General features: G+C 41.3%; 1 pseudogene; it reads left to right on the top strand.

The window, feature by feature from the left end:
- The first annotated feature begins 1,949 nt into the window (after positions 1-1,949).
- LOC129847347 (protein mono-ADP-ribosyltransferase PARP3-like) lies at positions 1,950-13,189 on the top strand (annotated as a pseudogene).
- Positions 13,190-14,088: the final 899 nt, after the last annotated feature.

Raw genomic sequence — 14,088 nt, 5'->3', positions numbered from 1 at the left:
GCCTTGTTAAAAGTTCATTTGTGGAATTTCTTTCCTTTTTAATGCGTTTGAGCCAATCAGTTGTGTTGTAACAAGATAGGGGTGGTATACAGAAGATAGCCCGATTTGGTTAAAGACCAAGTCCATAATATGGCAAAAACAGCTCAAATAAGCAAAGAGAAATGACAGTCCATCATTTCTTTAAGACATGAAGGTCAGTCAATACGGAAAATTTCAAGAACTTTGAAAGTTTCTTCAAGTGCAGTCGCAAAATCCATCAAGCGCTATGATGAAACTGGCTCTAATGTGGACTGCCACAGGAATGGAAGACCCAGAGTTACCTCTGCTGTTGAGGATAAGTTCATCGGAGTTTCCAGCTTCAGAAATTGCAGCTCAAATAAATGCTTCACAGAGTTCAAGTAAAAAGCCTGGGCCTAATATAGTGCATGAGGTCAGACAATAAGTTTTGTTATGATTCCTATGCTAACGATGTAACAATATTTGCTGGTCTGTGGTGTGTAATGAGGAGCAACCAGACGCTGCTCTTGACACATTTATGAAATTGCTTATTCCAGTTACTAATAAGCATGCACCCATTAAGAAAATGACTGTCGAAACTGTTAAATCCCCTTGGATTGATGAGGAACTGAAAAATGTGTATGGTTGAGATGTTGAGGCAAAAAAATTGCAAATAAGTGTGGCTGCACAACCGATTGGCGAACTTACTGAAAATTGAGAAATCATGTGACTAAACTGAATAAAAATAAGAAACTATTCTATGAAACAAAGATAAATTACATAAAGAATGATAATAAAAAGCTTTGGAGCACCTTAAATTACATTTTGGGCAAAATGGCAAACTCAGCTCCTTTATTCATTGAATCAGATGGCTCATTCATAACAAAACCCACTGATATGGCCAACTACTTTAATTATTTTTTTTCATCAAACTTAGCCATTACATGCCAGCAACAAATGCCAACACTACACATCCAAGTATAATTGACTTGTGAAAAGCCAGCATTGTTATTTTGAATTCCGTAAATTGACTGTGGAAGAGGTGAAAAAAGTATTGTTGTCTATCAACAATGACAAGCCACCGGGGTCTGACAACTTGGATGGAACACTTTTGAGGATAATAGTAGATGATAGCCAGCAGCATACCACCCTGCATATCTTTTCTATATGGGGCCAGACACTGGTCTCTACACAATGAAAACTGTTGACACAGCAGATACTGTCTGCTATGTATTATAGGTATCTTTCATACAAATCTTAACCTTGTGACCCATTCTATATATCTGTTGTTTGTCATGTAGGTTGAAAGGTGTGTAGTTTGGCTATAAAATACCTTTGTACTTTTGTCTCGGGGCTCTCTGCGCGTGAATTGTCGACCAGCCATGACCAGCCATCATTATCGTAGAGCACTGAATCATTCACTTTATATGTGTGCGTTGTATTGACCTGCTCCCTTATTAATAAGTTATTAAAGATGTAGTTTAAGTATAACTCTGACTTTTGTGATAAGTTTGTCTCTCCTCATTTGATAGTAAAGAAATTAACCACCAATGTGCCAGAGTGCGTACTTGGCGTTCGTAAATTCAGAGTGTTGTCAGATTGTCCGTTCATAATTCGCTCTGGATATCTACTCTGATTTCAGAGCACTCTCGTTTGATTGTGCCAGAGCGCAGAATAACTGATGAATTTACTTTTGCCCTTAACGCTTGCCCCTTCAACTTTGAGCTCCTCTTTGCTGCTTCTACTGGGTCTGCTGCTGCTACATCTCTGATACTAGAAGTACCCAATTCCCTCACTTAGCTGCATCAAAACATCACTGCCGTGGGCATTGGACAATGAAGTGAAAAGGATAAAGTGAAAAGCACCTGCTGACTCAAGTGCATGAAGATTATCCATAATCTTTCATTTTAGTGTGTTGATTCATAATGTCATATCTATTTTTTTGCAGTAATTTGAGATACAGAGAAAGGATGGCGCCAAAGAGAAGTGCTGCCTCTTCCACCAAAGTCACTGAAGCAGGTGGAAATAAGGTGAAGCAAGAGCCTGACACATCAAAGGATGCCTTTTCCTCTGCCATAGAGGCGCTGAAGGATGCAGGGCCACAAGTTAAGGACAAAAGTAAGGCTGATGAGCAATGCTTGCTGTCAGAACAGCATTCAGGAGAGGTGAGTTGGACATCATGTCATATCAAGGCACAAAGTAGACAATTTCTTGGGCTGCCTGTACCACCTATCAGACAAATGTATTGGGTACTGTTTCATCTCAAATGTCCTCCTGTGGAGCCATTATTTAACATTTTAGTAATTTAGAAGATGCTTTCATCCACATACAGTGAATTCAGAAAGTATTCAGACCCCTTGACTTTTTCCACATTTTGTTACGTTACAACCTTATTCTAAAATGGATGAAATCTTTTTTTCCCTTATCAATCTACATACAATACACAATAATGATGAACCAAAAACAGGTTTAGACATTTTTGCTAATAAACATTTTTTTAAATAAATATCACATACAAGTACCAGTCAAAAGTTTGGACACGTCTACTCATTCAAGGGTTTTTCTTTATTTTTACTATTTTCTACATTGTAGAATAATAGTGAAGATATCAAAACTATGAAATAACACATATGGAATCATGTACTAACCAAAAAAGTGTTAAACAAATCAGAATATATTTTTGTTTTAGATTTTTCAAAGTAGCCACCCTTTGCCTTGATGACAGCGTTGCACACTCTTGGCATTCTCTCAACCAGCTTCATGAGCTAGTCACCTGGAATGCATTTCAATTAACAGGTGTGCCTTGTTAAAAGTTCATTTGTGGAATTTCTTTCCTTTTTAATGCGTTTGAGCCAATCAGTTGTGTTGTAACAAGATAGGGGTGGTATACAGAAGATAGCCCGATTTGGTTAAAGACCAAGTCCATAATATGGCAAAAACAGCTCAAATAAGCAAAGAGAAATGACAGTCCATCATTTCTTTAAGACATGAAGGTCAGTCAATACGGAAAATTTCAAGAACTTTGAAAGTTTCTTCAAGTGCAGTCGCAAAATCCATCAAGCGCTATGATGAAACTGGCTCTAATGTGGACTGCCACAGGAATGGAAGACCCAGAGTTACCTCTGCTGTTGAGGATAAGTTCATCGGAGTTTCCAGCTTCAGAAATTGCAGCTCAAATAAATGCTTCACAGAGTTCAAGTAAAAAGGCTGGGCCTAATATAGTGCATGAGGTCAGACAATAAGTTTTGTTATGATTCCTATGCTAACGATGTAACAATATTTGCTGGTCTGTGGTGTGTAATGAGGAGCAACCAGACGCTGCTCTTGACACATTTATGAAATTGCTTATTCCAGTTACTAATAAGCATGCACCCATTAAGAAAATGACTGTCGAAACTGTTAAATCCCCTTGGATTGATGAGGAACTGAAAAATGTGTATGGTTGAGATGTTGAGGCAAAAAAATTGCAAATAAGTGTGGCTGCACAACCGATTGGCGAACTTACTGAAAATTGAGAAATCATGTGACTAAACTGAATAAAAATAAGAAACTATTCTATGAAACAAAGATAAATTACATAAAGAATGATAATAAAAAGCTTTGGAGCACCTTAAATTACATTTTGGGCAAAATGGCAAACTCAGCTCCTTTATTCATTGAATCAGATGGCTCATTCATAACAAAACCCACTGATATGGCCAACTACTTTAATTATTTTTTTTCATCAAACTTAGCCATTACATGCCAGCAACAAATGCCAACACTACACATCCAAGTATAATTGACTTGTGAAAAGCCAGCATTGTTATTTTGAATTCCGTAAATTGACTGTGGAAGAGGTGAAAAAAGTATTGTTGTCTATCACAAGCCACCGGGGTCTGACAACTTGGATGGAACACTTTTGAGGATAATAGTAGATGATAGCCAGCAGCATACCACCCTGCATACCACTGCTGGCTTGCTTCTGAAGCTAAGCAGGGTTGGTCCTGGTCAGTCCCTGGATGGGAGACCAGATGCTGCTGGAAGTGGTGTTGGAGGGCCAGTAGGAGGCACTCTTTCCTCTGGTCTAAACAAAGATCCCAATGCCCCAGGGCAGTGATTGGAGACACAGCTCTGTGTAGGGTGCCGTCTTTCGGATGGGATGTTAAACGGGTGTCCTGACTCTCTGAGGTCATTAAAGATCCCATGGCACTTATCGTAAGAGTAGGGGTGTTAACCCCGGTGTCCTGGCTAAATTCCCAATCTGGCCCTCAACTATCATGGTCACCTAATAATCCCCAGTTTACAATTGGCTCACTCATCCCCCACCTCTCCCCTGTAACTATTCCCCAGGTCGTTGCTGCAAATGAGAATGTGTTCTCAGTCAACTTACCTGGTAAAATAACGGATAAATAAAAATAAAATAAAATATTGCCACTCCTACTTGCCATATCTTCAATCTAAGCCTACTAGAAAGTGTGTGCCCTCAGGCCCAGAGAGCAGAATGACTTTAGCTTCCATCTAAGAATATTAAGCCCCCTTTACTGGCTCAAATAACCGACCAATCAGCCTGTTACTAACCCTTAGTAAACTTTTGGGAAAAAATGGTGTTTGACCAGATACAATACATTTTTACAGTAAATAAATTGATAACAGACTTTCAGCACTCTCATGGGGAAGGACATTCAACAAGCACAGCATTTACACAAATGACTGATGATTGACTGAGAGAAATTTATGATAAAAAGATTGTGTGGGCTGTTTTGTTAGACTTCAGTGCGGCTTTTGACATTACCAATCATAGTCTGCTGCTGGAAAAATGTATGTGTTATGGCTTTACACCTCCTGCTATATTGTGGTTAAAGAGTTACCTGTCTAACAGAACACAGAGGGTGTTCTTTAATGGAAACCTCTCCAGCATAATCCAAGTAGAATCAGGAATTCCCCAGGGCAGCTGTCTAGGCCCCTTACTTTTTTCAATCTTTGCTAATGACATGCCACTGGCTTTGAGTAAGGCCAGTGTGTCTATGTATGCGGATGACTCAACACTATACACGTCAGCTACTACAGCGACTGGAATGATCGCAACACTTAACAAAGAGCAGCAGTTAGTTTCAGAATGGGTGGCATGAAATAAATTTGTCCTAAATATTTCAAAACTAAAAGCACTGTATTTTGGACAAATCATTCACTACCCCTAAACTTCATCTAAATCTTGTAATGAATAATGTGGAAATAGAGCAAGTTGAGATGACTACACCGCTTGGAGTAACCATTGATTGTAAACTGTCACGGTCAAAACATGTTGATACAACAGTAGCTAAGACGGGGAGAAGTATGTCCATAATAAAATTGCTGCTCTGCCTTCTTAACAACACTATCAACAAGGCAGGTCCTACAGGCCTTACTTTTGTCGCACCTGTACAACTGTTCAGTCGTGTCGTAGCTGCCACAAAGAGGGACTCAGGAAAATTACAATTACAAATCTCATGTCTCAAAGTGGACAAGAGATTGACTTCTTCACTACTTGTTTGAAGTGTTGACAAGCTGAATGCACCAAGCGGTCTGTTTAAACTGCTGGCACATAGCTCGGACAGTCATGCATACCCCACAAGACATGCCACCAGAGGTCTCTTCACAAGTCCAGAACAGACTATCGGAAGTGCACAGCACTACATAGAGCCATGACTACATGGACCTCAATTCCACATCAGGTATCTGATGCAAGTAGTAGAATCAGATTTTTTTTTAAATACATCTTATGGAACAGCGGGTTCTGTGAAGAGACACACACACGCAGGTACAGATACATGCATACACACACACGCTAGCACACACAATCTACACATACGTACATTATAATATTGTTGTATGGTGGTATTATAAATGTTGTATTGTAGATATGTAGTGGTGTAATAATGTTATATGATGTACTGTTTTATCTTTTGTTTTATGTGTGATGTAAGTGTCTTAATGCATTTGGACCCCAGGAATAGTTTCTGCTGTCTTGGCAACAGCTAATGGGGATCCCTAATAAATACAAATAAAACACTTTGCTCCGTTGTAATGAGTGTGTGAAGTCACGTATATCTCCTGGACTGTATATGCTGCATACACTTATAGCGGTTTCAAAAGACCAATGTACCAATGTACTCATTCATATGTAGCAGATTCTGAGAAACTGTCACTAGCTATAGGTATTTGACTTAATGATTTGTTTGATCAGCCTTGCAGTCACATCAGTAGGACACACTGTGCAGTGTGCAGTGCAGTAGTTGAATGGGTAGTCAGGTAGCCTAGCGGTTAAGAGCGTCGGGCTGTAACCGTAAGGCCGCTGGTTCATATCCCCGAGCCGTCAAGGTGAAAAATCTTACGACGTGTACTTGAGTACGTCACTTAACCCTAATTGCTTCTGTAAGTTGGTCTTGATAAGACTGTCTAATAAAATGTAATGCGCCAACGTGACTTAAATCATGTTCCTCCCCCACAGGTGTATGAAGATTATGACTGTATGCTGAATCAGACCAACATTGAAAATAACAGCAATAAGTTTTATGTCATTCAAGTGTTGAATAAAGGTGCCTGTTACTACTGCTGGACCAAATGAGGGAGAGTGGTAAGCTTAATTTCAGACAAAGACAAGATGGTAGTTTGCTACACATTCCTTTGCTACACATTTGCTACACCTTCCACATTCCTACACATTGTAGTAAATCAAATTTTTTTTTGATTACGTTAATATACTAAACTATTAATCTGTTGAGCATCTAGGATTGAAGCACGAAATCCTCTCTCCTCACCTACAGGGGGAAACACGCCAGTCAAAACTATCAGACCCCTATGTCAGCCCAGACAAAGCCATCAAAGACTTTGAGAAGATGTTCAAAGCCAAGAGGAAGAACAGCTGGAAGGAGTGAGACACCTTTGTGTCTCGCCCGGGGAAGTACACCCTGATAGAGGTGGATGGAGGCCAGGATGCAGAGGTCAAGGTAACGGTGGTGTGCTAGGGACTAAGTACTGCTAAGGACTCTGATAGATATGTAGTCAGACTGCAACTTTGACTCTCACTCATTATTGCTTTGCTGTGTCAATTTGTTATCTCTATAGCATGCTCTCGTCTGGTTTTTGCAGGTGGACAATGTTGATGGGAAGATTGTCAAGGGGCCCCAAAACATTCTGCCTTGCACCCTGAATAACCCCACACAGAAGCTCATCCATCTCATTTTTAGCAACGACATGTTCCAAAAGACCATGGAGTGCATGACCCTGGGTGGGTGTCAATCTTAGTCCAACACACCACCTTTACCGCTACAGCACTGAAACAATCCTCTGTTCCTCAGTCATTAAGCCTGGATGGGGTCTGTCTATGTACACATGTTCTATTAAGTAACATTCATGTTTGACTGGACTGCTTGTTGTATTGTATTCTACTCTCAGTGGAATTATATACAGTACTTGGCTGTTAAACTGAAGTCTGTGATCAAAGGGGTATCCTAAATCATTAACTAGAGTCATTTAAGTAGAGGGTAAAGCCTGGCGATCTGGAGATAAATGTCTAATCCATATAAAACCCAGTCTGCCTGATCAATAATGTAAATGGAGCCTGACTGTACAATTGATTGATTTGGACCGAAGCTTATTCAGCTGTATTGCGAGTTCCCCAACAACCACATTGACCAATGTAGAGGTTAGCAGTCAACATAGAGCTATATAAAACGTATCTAACATGTGAACTCAGAGCGGTAATATGTGTATAATCATCATCTCTTCCCTGGTTGTTGGACCACCAGACATAAAGAAGATACCCCTGGGGAAGCTGAGCAAGCTGCAGATCGCCAAGGGCTTTAAAGTGCTGGAGGAGATTGAGGGAGCTATGAACGCCAGCCAGACCAGCAGGAACAAACTGGAGGAGCTCTCCTCCAAGTTCTTCACCACCATCCCACACATCTTTGGACGCAATAGGCCCCCGGTCATCGACAGCTCTGAGATCATAGAGAAGAAGAAGGAGATGCTTCTGGTGAGGTCTACTTAATCAACTTGTACTTTGTGGAATGACATTGATATTGGTCAGTACTATTTAGGGCCCAAAGTTTTTTTTTATAGCCTACAAAGACCCAGAGTTTTGGTAATAGGTAAAACTCCTGGCCGTATGCATGAGTCGTTTTTTCCAGGCCTGGTCCCATCTCTTCCTCCTTCTGCTGCTCCCTGCAGGTGCTGGCTGATATAGAGATAGCCCAGAACCTGAAGGCTGAGACTGAGAAGACCCAGGAGCTGATGGAGGTGGAGAAAGTACCTCATTCACTGGACCAGAAATATCTGTCTCTCAACTGCAAACTCTGTCTACTAGAAAGAGAAACACAGGAATTCAAGGTACTGTGGCCTCTATTGGAAGTTTAATTTTATATAAACACGGCTGTATTGTTGTAGATGTAAAAATCAGTCATACAAATCTTTAGTGATACTGATTGTAAGACGGCGCCGGAGAAGATGGCTGACATTTTACGTGCTCCTAACTGTTTTATGTTTGTTTTTTTGCGTTATTTGTAACTTACTTATGTTGTACATAAAGTTGGTGCTAATGTCTCTTATGACCGAAAATAACTTCTGGACATCAGAACAGCGATTACTCACTACGAACTGGCAGAAGCTTTTTTTCCTTTAACGAGTCCGACGAGCCCGACGTGAACGACATACTGCTTTCCCCGGAACAAGCCCAAATCCCGGCATTTGCTTGAAGAGACAACAGCGAAAAAGAGGACAGAGGTCGGGCTGCCTTCTGAGAATTTGTAGGCGATCGAATAAACCCCCCCTGCCTTCCGTTCTACTAGCTAACGTGCAATCATTGGAAAATAAAATAGATGACCTACGAGGAAGTTTAAACTACCAACGGGACATTAAAAACTGTAATATCTTACGCTTCACGGAGTCGTGGCTGAACGACGACATTATCAACATACAGCTGGCTGGTTAAACGCTGTATCGGCAGGTAAGAACGTCTGGTAAGACAAGGGGTGGCGGACTATTCAAACATGTAAACAACACGATATCTAAGGAAGTCTCGAGGTTTTGCACGCTTGAGGTGGAGTATCTTATGATAAGCTGTAGACCACACTATCTATCTAGAGAGTTTTCATCTATATTTTTTGTAGCTGTTGACATACCAGCACAGACCGATGCTGGCACTGAGACCACACTCAATGAGCTGTATTCCGCCATAAGCAAACAGGAAACCACTCATCCAGAGGCGGCACTCCTAATGGCAGGGGACATTAATGCAGGGAAACTTAAATCTGTTTTACCAAATTTCTATCCGCATAAAATGTTAAATGTGCAACCAGAGGGAAAGAAACTCTAGACCACCTTTACTCCACGCACAGAGACGCATACAAAGCTCTCCCTCGCCCTCCATTTGGCAAATCTGACCATAATTCTATTATCCTGATTCCTGCTTACAAGTAAAAATGTAAGTGACTCGATCAATAAAAAAGTGGTCAGATGAAGCAGATGCTAAGCTACAGGACTGTTTTGCTAGCACAGACTCTAATATGTTCCGGGATTCTTCCTATGGCATTGAGGAGTACACCACATCAGTCATTGGCTTCATCAATAAGTGCATCGAAGACGCCGTCCCCACAGTGACCGTAAGTACATACCCCAACCAGAAGCCATGGATTACGGTGTTAGGTTCTTATTTTTCAGAGTAAATAACTCACGGACACTAGAGAAGCTTTAACCAGGTTTAATCTTTCCCAGAGGTTCTGTACAGCTGATATCAGACCGCTAAACATTTCAGACATCACAGTTTATATGCATCCTACTTAAGACACTCCTCCTCTTTACAGTTTATGGCTCCACAGGAAAGAAGGTAATCAGATAGCAACCCTGATTACTCCCTTAAGGGGAACTGACCTCACCCCTCACCTCCTGATCCACAGATATCCATCTGTCTTCCCTATATCAACACATCACTCTCCTCTCCTCCATCAAACACATTCCAAAGCCTTCTGGCTTTTTACAAACTCTTTCTATTCAAGGCTTTGTCTATCATTTATTTAATATCTCAATGTTCAAAGTTTAGTCAATTCCAACAACGGGCAACATCTGCACTGAGCTAAAGGCTAGAGCTGCCGCTTTCAAGGAGCAGGACTCTAACCCGGAAGCTTATAAGAAATCCCGCTATGCCTTCCGACGTACCATCAAACAGTCAAAGCGGCAATACAGGACTAAGAGGTTCTACAACTGCACCATCGAGAGCATCCTGACTGCATCACTACCTGGTATGACAACTGCTCAGCCTCCGACTTCAAGGCACAACAGAGGGTAGTGCGTATGGCCCAGTACATCACTAGGGCCAAGCTTCCTGCCGTCTAGGACATCTATACCAGGCGGTGTCAGAGGAAGGCCCTAAAAATTGTCAAAGACTCCAGCCACCCTAGTCATAGCCTGTTCTCTTTGCTACCGCATGGCAAGCGGTACCGGAGCGCCAAGTCTAGGTCCAAGTGGCTGCTAAACAGCATCTACCCCCAAGCCATAATACTCCTGAACATCTAATCAAATGCCTACCCAGACCATTTGCATTGCCCCCCCCCCCCCCCCTTTTACGCCACTGCTACTCTATTATTATCTATGCATAGTCACTTTAATAACTCTACCTACATGTACATATTACCTCAGTTACCTTGACTAACCGGTGCCCCCGCACATTGACTCTGTACCGGTACCCCTTGTATATAGTCTCGCTATTGTTATTTTACTGCTGCTGTTTAACTACTAGTTACTTTTATTTCTTATTCATATTTTTAAACTGCATTGTTGTTTGGGGGCTTGTGAGTAAGCATTTCACTGTTGTATTTGGCGCATGTGACTAATAAAATTTGATTTGATTTGGTCATATTTTGTAACATAAATGCAATATAGGCGACTGTTTACTGAGACAAAATGATATACAATATTCTTCTCTGTAGTCGAAGGTAATTGTTGAGTATCCATTGTATTTTCGTTCTTGTCTAATTTAAAGGTAATTGAGAAATACCTGAAGGCCACTGCAGATAGCCACAGCCAGCCAAAGATTATAGATATCTGGGAGGTAGAGAGTGAGGTGGGTAACACATGACACAACTACTTCATCAAAATAATGTTAGCATGTAATACAGAATTAATTTGTATTGATTCATTACTTATTTGTTGTAAGCTTGATTGTTGTAATGAAGTTGAGAATCTCTTATTTTTTGGGCTTAAATGTACACACAGGTTCCTCTATTATAGTGAATATGTTTGTGTGCGTCAGGTCAAGGATTCTGTTCTCCTATCTGCATATCTGTGTGTGGGCATTGTTTTCAGCAAGCGGAGCTGTTCAGGGAGAATGATAACCTGGAGAACCGGCGTCTGCTGTGGCACGGCACCAACGTGGCAATGGTTGCGGTCATCTTGAACGGTGGCCTATATAGTCACTTCATGCCCCAGTCAGGGGGCTGCGTAGGCAGGGGCATCTACTTTGCTTTGGAGATCAGCAACTCTGCTAATTATGGTGAGGTTCTACCCCTGCGTTATAGTGCATTTGGAAACTATTCAGACCCCTTGAATTTCTTCACATTTTGTTAAGTGAAAAACGTAAATAATACATTTACATACGTATTCAGACCCTTTACTCAGTACTTGTCGAAGCATCTTTTGCAGCTATTACAGCCTCGCGTCTTCTTGGGTATGACGCTACAAGCTTGGCACAACTTTATTTGGAGAGTTTCTCCCATTCTTCTCTGCAGATCCTATCAAGCTCTGTCAGGTTGGATGGGAAGCGTTGCTGCACAGCTATTTTCAGGTCTCTCCAGAGATGTTCGGGCTCTGGCTGGGCCACTCAACACTTTTTTGGTTACTACATGACTCCATATGTGTTGTTTCATAGTTTTGATGGCTTCACTATTATTCTACAATGTAGAAAATAGTACAAATCAAAAAAAACTCTTGAATGAGTGGGTGTGTCCAAACTTTTGACTGGTACTGTATTTGTTCATGAGAGGGGTCATATTAGTTTGTTGCCCAAACTGTTCAGACGCACCAGACTTAATTAGCAAATTGGCGGTAGAGACTTCAGACGAGTTCCTGGATGCTTGTGGAGGTTGAGAGCCTTATCTTTCCATAGAGGGTTCATAATAGCTTTTGTCGGCCAAACCGTTGAGATGCTACAGACATTTTCGTGAGAAGACCGATTTTTGGGATGTCTCCTGGTCTGACAAACACCGCAGTAGCTCTGCCACCTTTCACCGCAGGTGGGGAGGACCAACAACGGCGGATGTTGGGGATTGAGACGCAGCCCAAGCAAAAAAACATATTTCTAGCTTATTATGCTAATTTGATTTCTGCAGGGGCATGGACATCGACTAGGTGGTTAAAAGAACCTCCCTAAAAGCCATGTCTCTGTGTCCTGTCCCTGTGTAGTGCATACATCTGAAGGCATCGTGGTGATGTTTCTGAATGAGGTGGTGCTAGGGAAGGAGCACACCATCACGAAGGATGACAGGTCCCTGAGGAAGGCTCCTGATGGCTACGACAGCGTGGTGGCTAGAGGACAGGTGGAACCAGGTACAGCACCACCACTCACAGCTCACTTCTGGTGTAAGGCCAACTCACTCCCTTACCCTAGTGACAAAATCCATTCACTGTTATTGTCTCAGCCATGGCCAGTCTGTCTCTATATACACCATTCAAAAGCTTGGGGTCACTTAGAAATGTCCTTGTTTTTGAAAGAAAATCATTTTTTTGTCCATTTAAAATAACATCAAATTGATCAGAAATACAGTGTAGACATTGTTAATTTGGTAAATGACTACTGTAGCTGGAAACGGCTGATTTTTAATGGAATATCTGCATTGGTGTAAGGAGGCCCATTATCAGGAACCATCACTCCTGTGTTCCAATGGCACGTTGTGTTAGCTGATCCAAGTTTATAATTTTAAAAGGCTAATTGATCATTAGAAAACCCTTTTGCAATTATGTTAGCACAGCTGAAAACTGTTGTTCTGATTAAAGAAGTGGCCACAACAGATACTGACTGTTAATTTTGACCCCCCTTTGTTCAGGGTCACATTATTCCATTTCTGTTAGTCACATGTCTGTGGAACTTGTTCAGTTTATGTCTCAGTTGTTGAATCTTGTTATGTTCATACAAATATTTACACATGTTAAGTTTGCTGAAAATAAATGCAGTTGACAGTGAGAGGACGTTTCTTTTTTTGCTGAGTTTACTTAAAAAGCTTTTCATTTTCACTCACCTACTTTTGGTGAAAACATATCTCTTCAGTTACCATATGAATGTGAGTGCATGCAACAGAATTCGATACGGAAGATATATGCCGTATCGGCATGGCGTAAAATGCCTGATTGAGGGAATAACTGTAGAGATGATATCCATGTTCTGTATATGTCCACAAAAGTTTGATTTGTCTATGAACGAGAAGATGCGCTTTGCCAATCTATAATCCCAGTGCACTGTTATTGTTTATGTGTTGCCTATCAATGCTTTGAAAGTGCCTGTGGTGATCAATTTTCTTGTCTCAGTATATTCAGTGGCCTGGGCCCAGATTCACAAAGCATCTAGGATTGGGAGTGCTGATCTAGGATAATTTTTGCCTTTTAAATCGTAAAGAATAAGTGATCCTAGATCAGCTCTCTTACTCTGAGACACTACGAATACGGGTCCTATTCATTGCACACAGCAGCCTGTTGAGAGAATGTCCTTCTGCCTCGCCACCAGGAGGTGTCACTAGAGAGCACTGCCTCAGACCCTGTTGAATGTAGCCACCTCTCAGCCTTTTTGTATGTGATCTATTTACTTGAACCCATGATACAGGCTCAATAAAAAAAATGGCCCTCAAGCTAGCTGTCAGACCTCTGTCTGTCGCATATCTCTCTCTCTCCGCAGGTTTTCATCTAAATTTTTCGTAGTTATATTATTGTACCCTGCTCCCAGTGTTTTGTGCAAAATAACTAAAGTTATACCTTCAGCGTTTTTGATGTCCCTGTTGGTTGACACTGTTTAGTGGTTGTTGCCCAACATGTTTGCAATACACTGTATATGCTCAGTTGGATCTGGTGATCCTATTCTTCAGGCAACAC

The sequence above is a fragment of the Salvelinus fontinalis genome, chromosome 3, assembly GCF_029448725.1.
Source record: "Salvelinus fontinalis isolate EN_2023a chromosome 3, ASM2944872v1, whole genome shotgun sequence".
NCBI classification, from domain to species: Eukaryota; Metazoa; Chordata; class Actinopteri; order Salmoniformes; family Salmonidae; genus Salvelinus; species Salvelinus fontinalis.
Note: the sequence above shows the minus strand (reverse complement) of the source record. Positions and strands in the feature narration are given on the sequence as shown.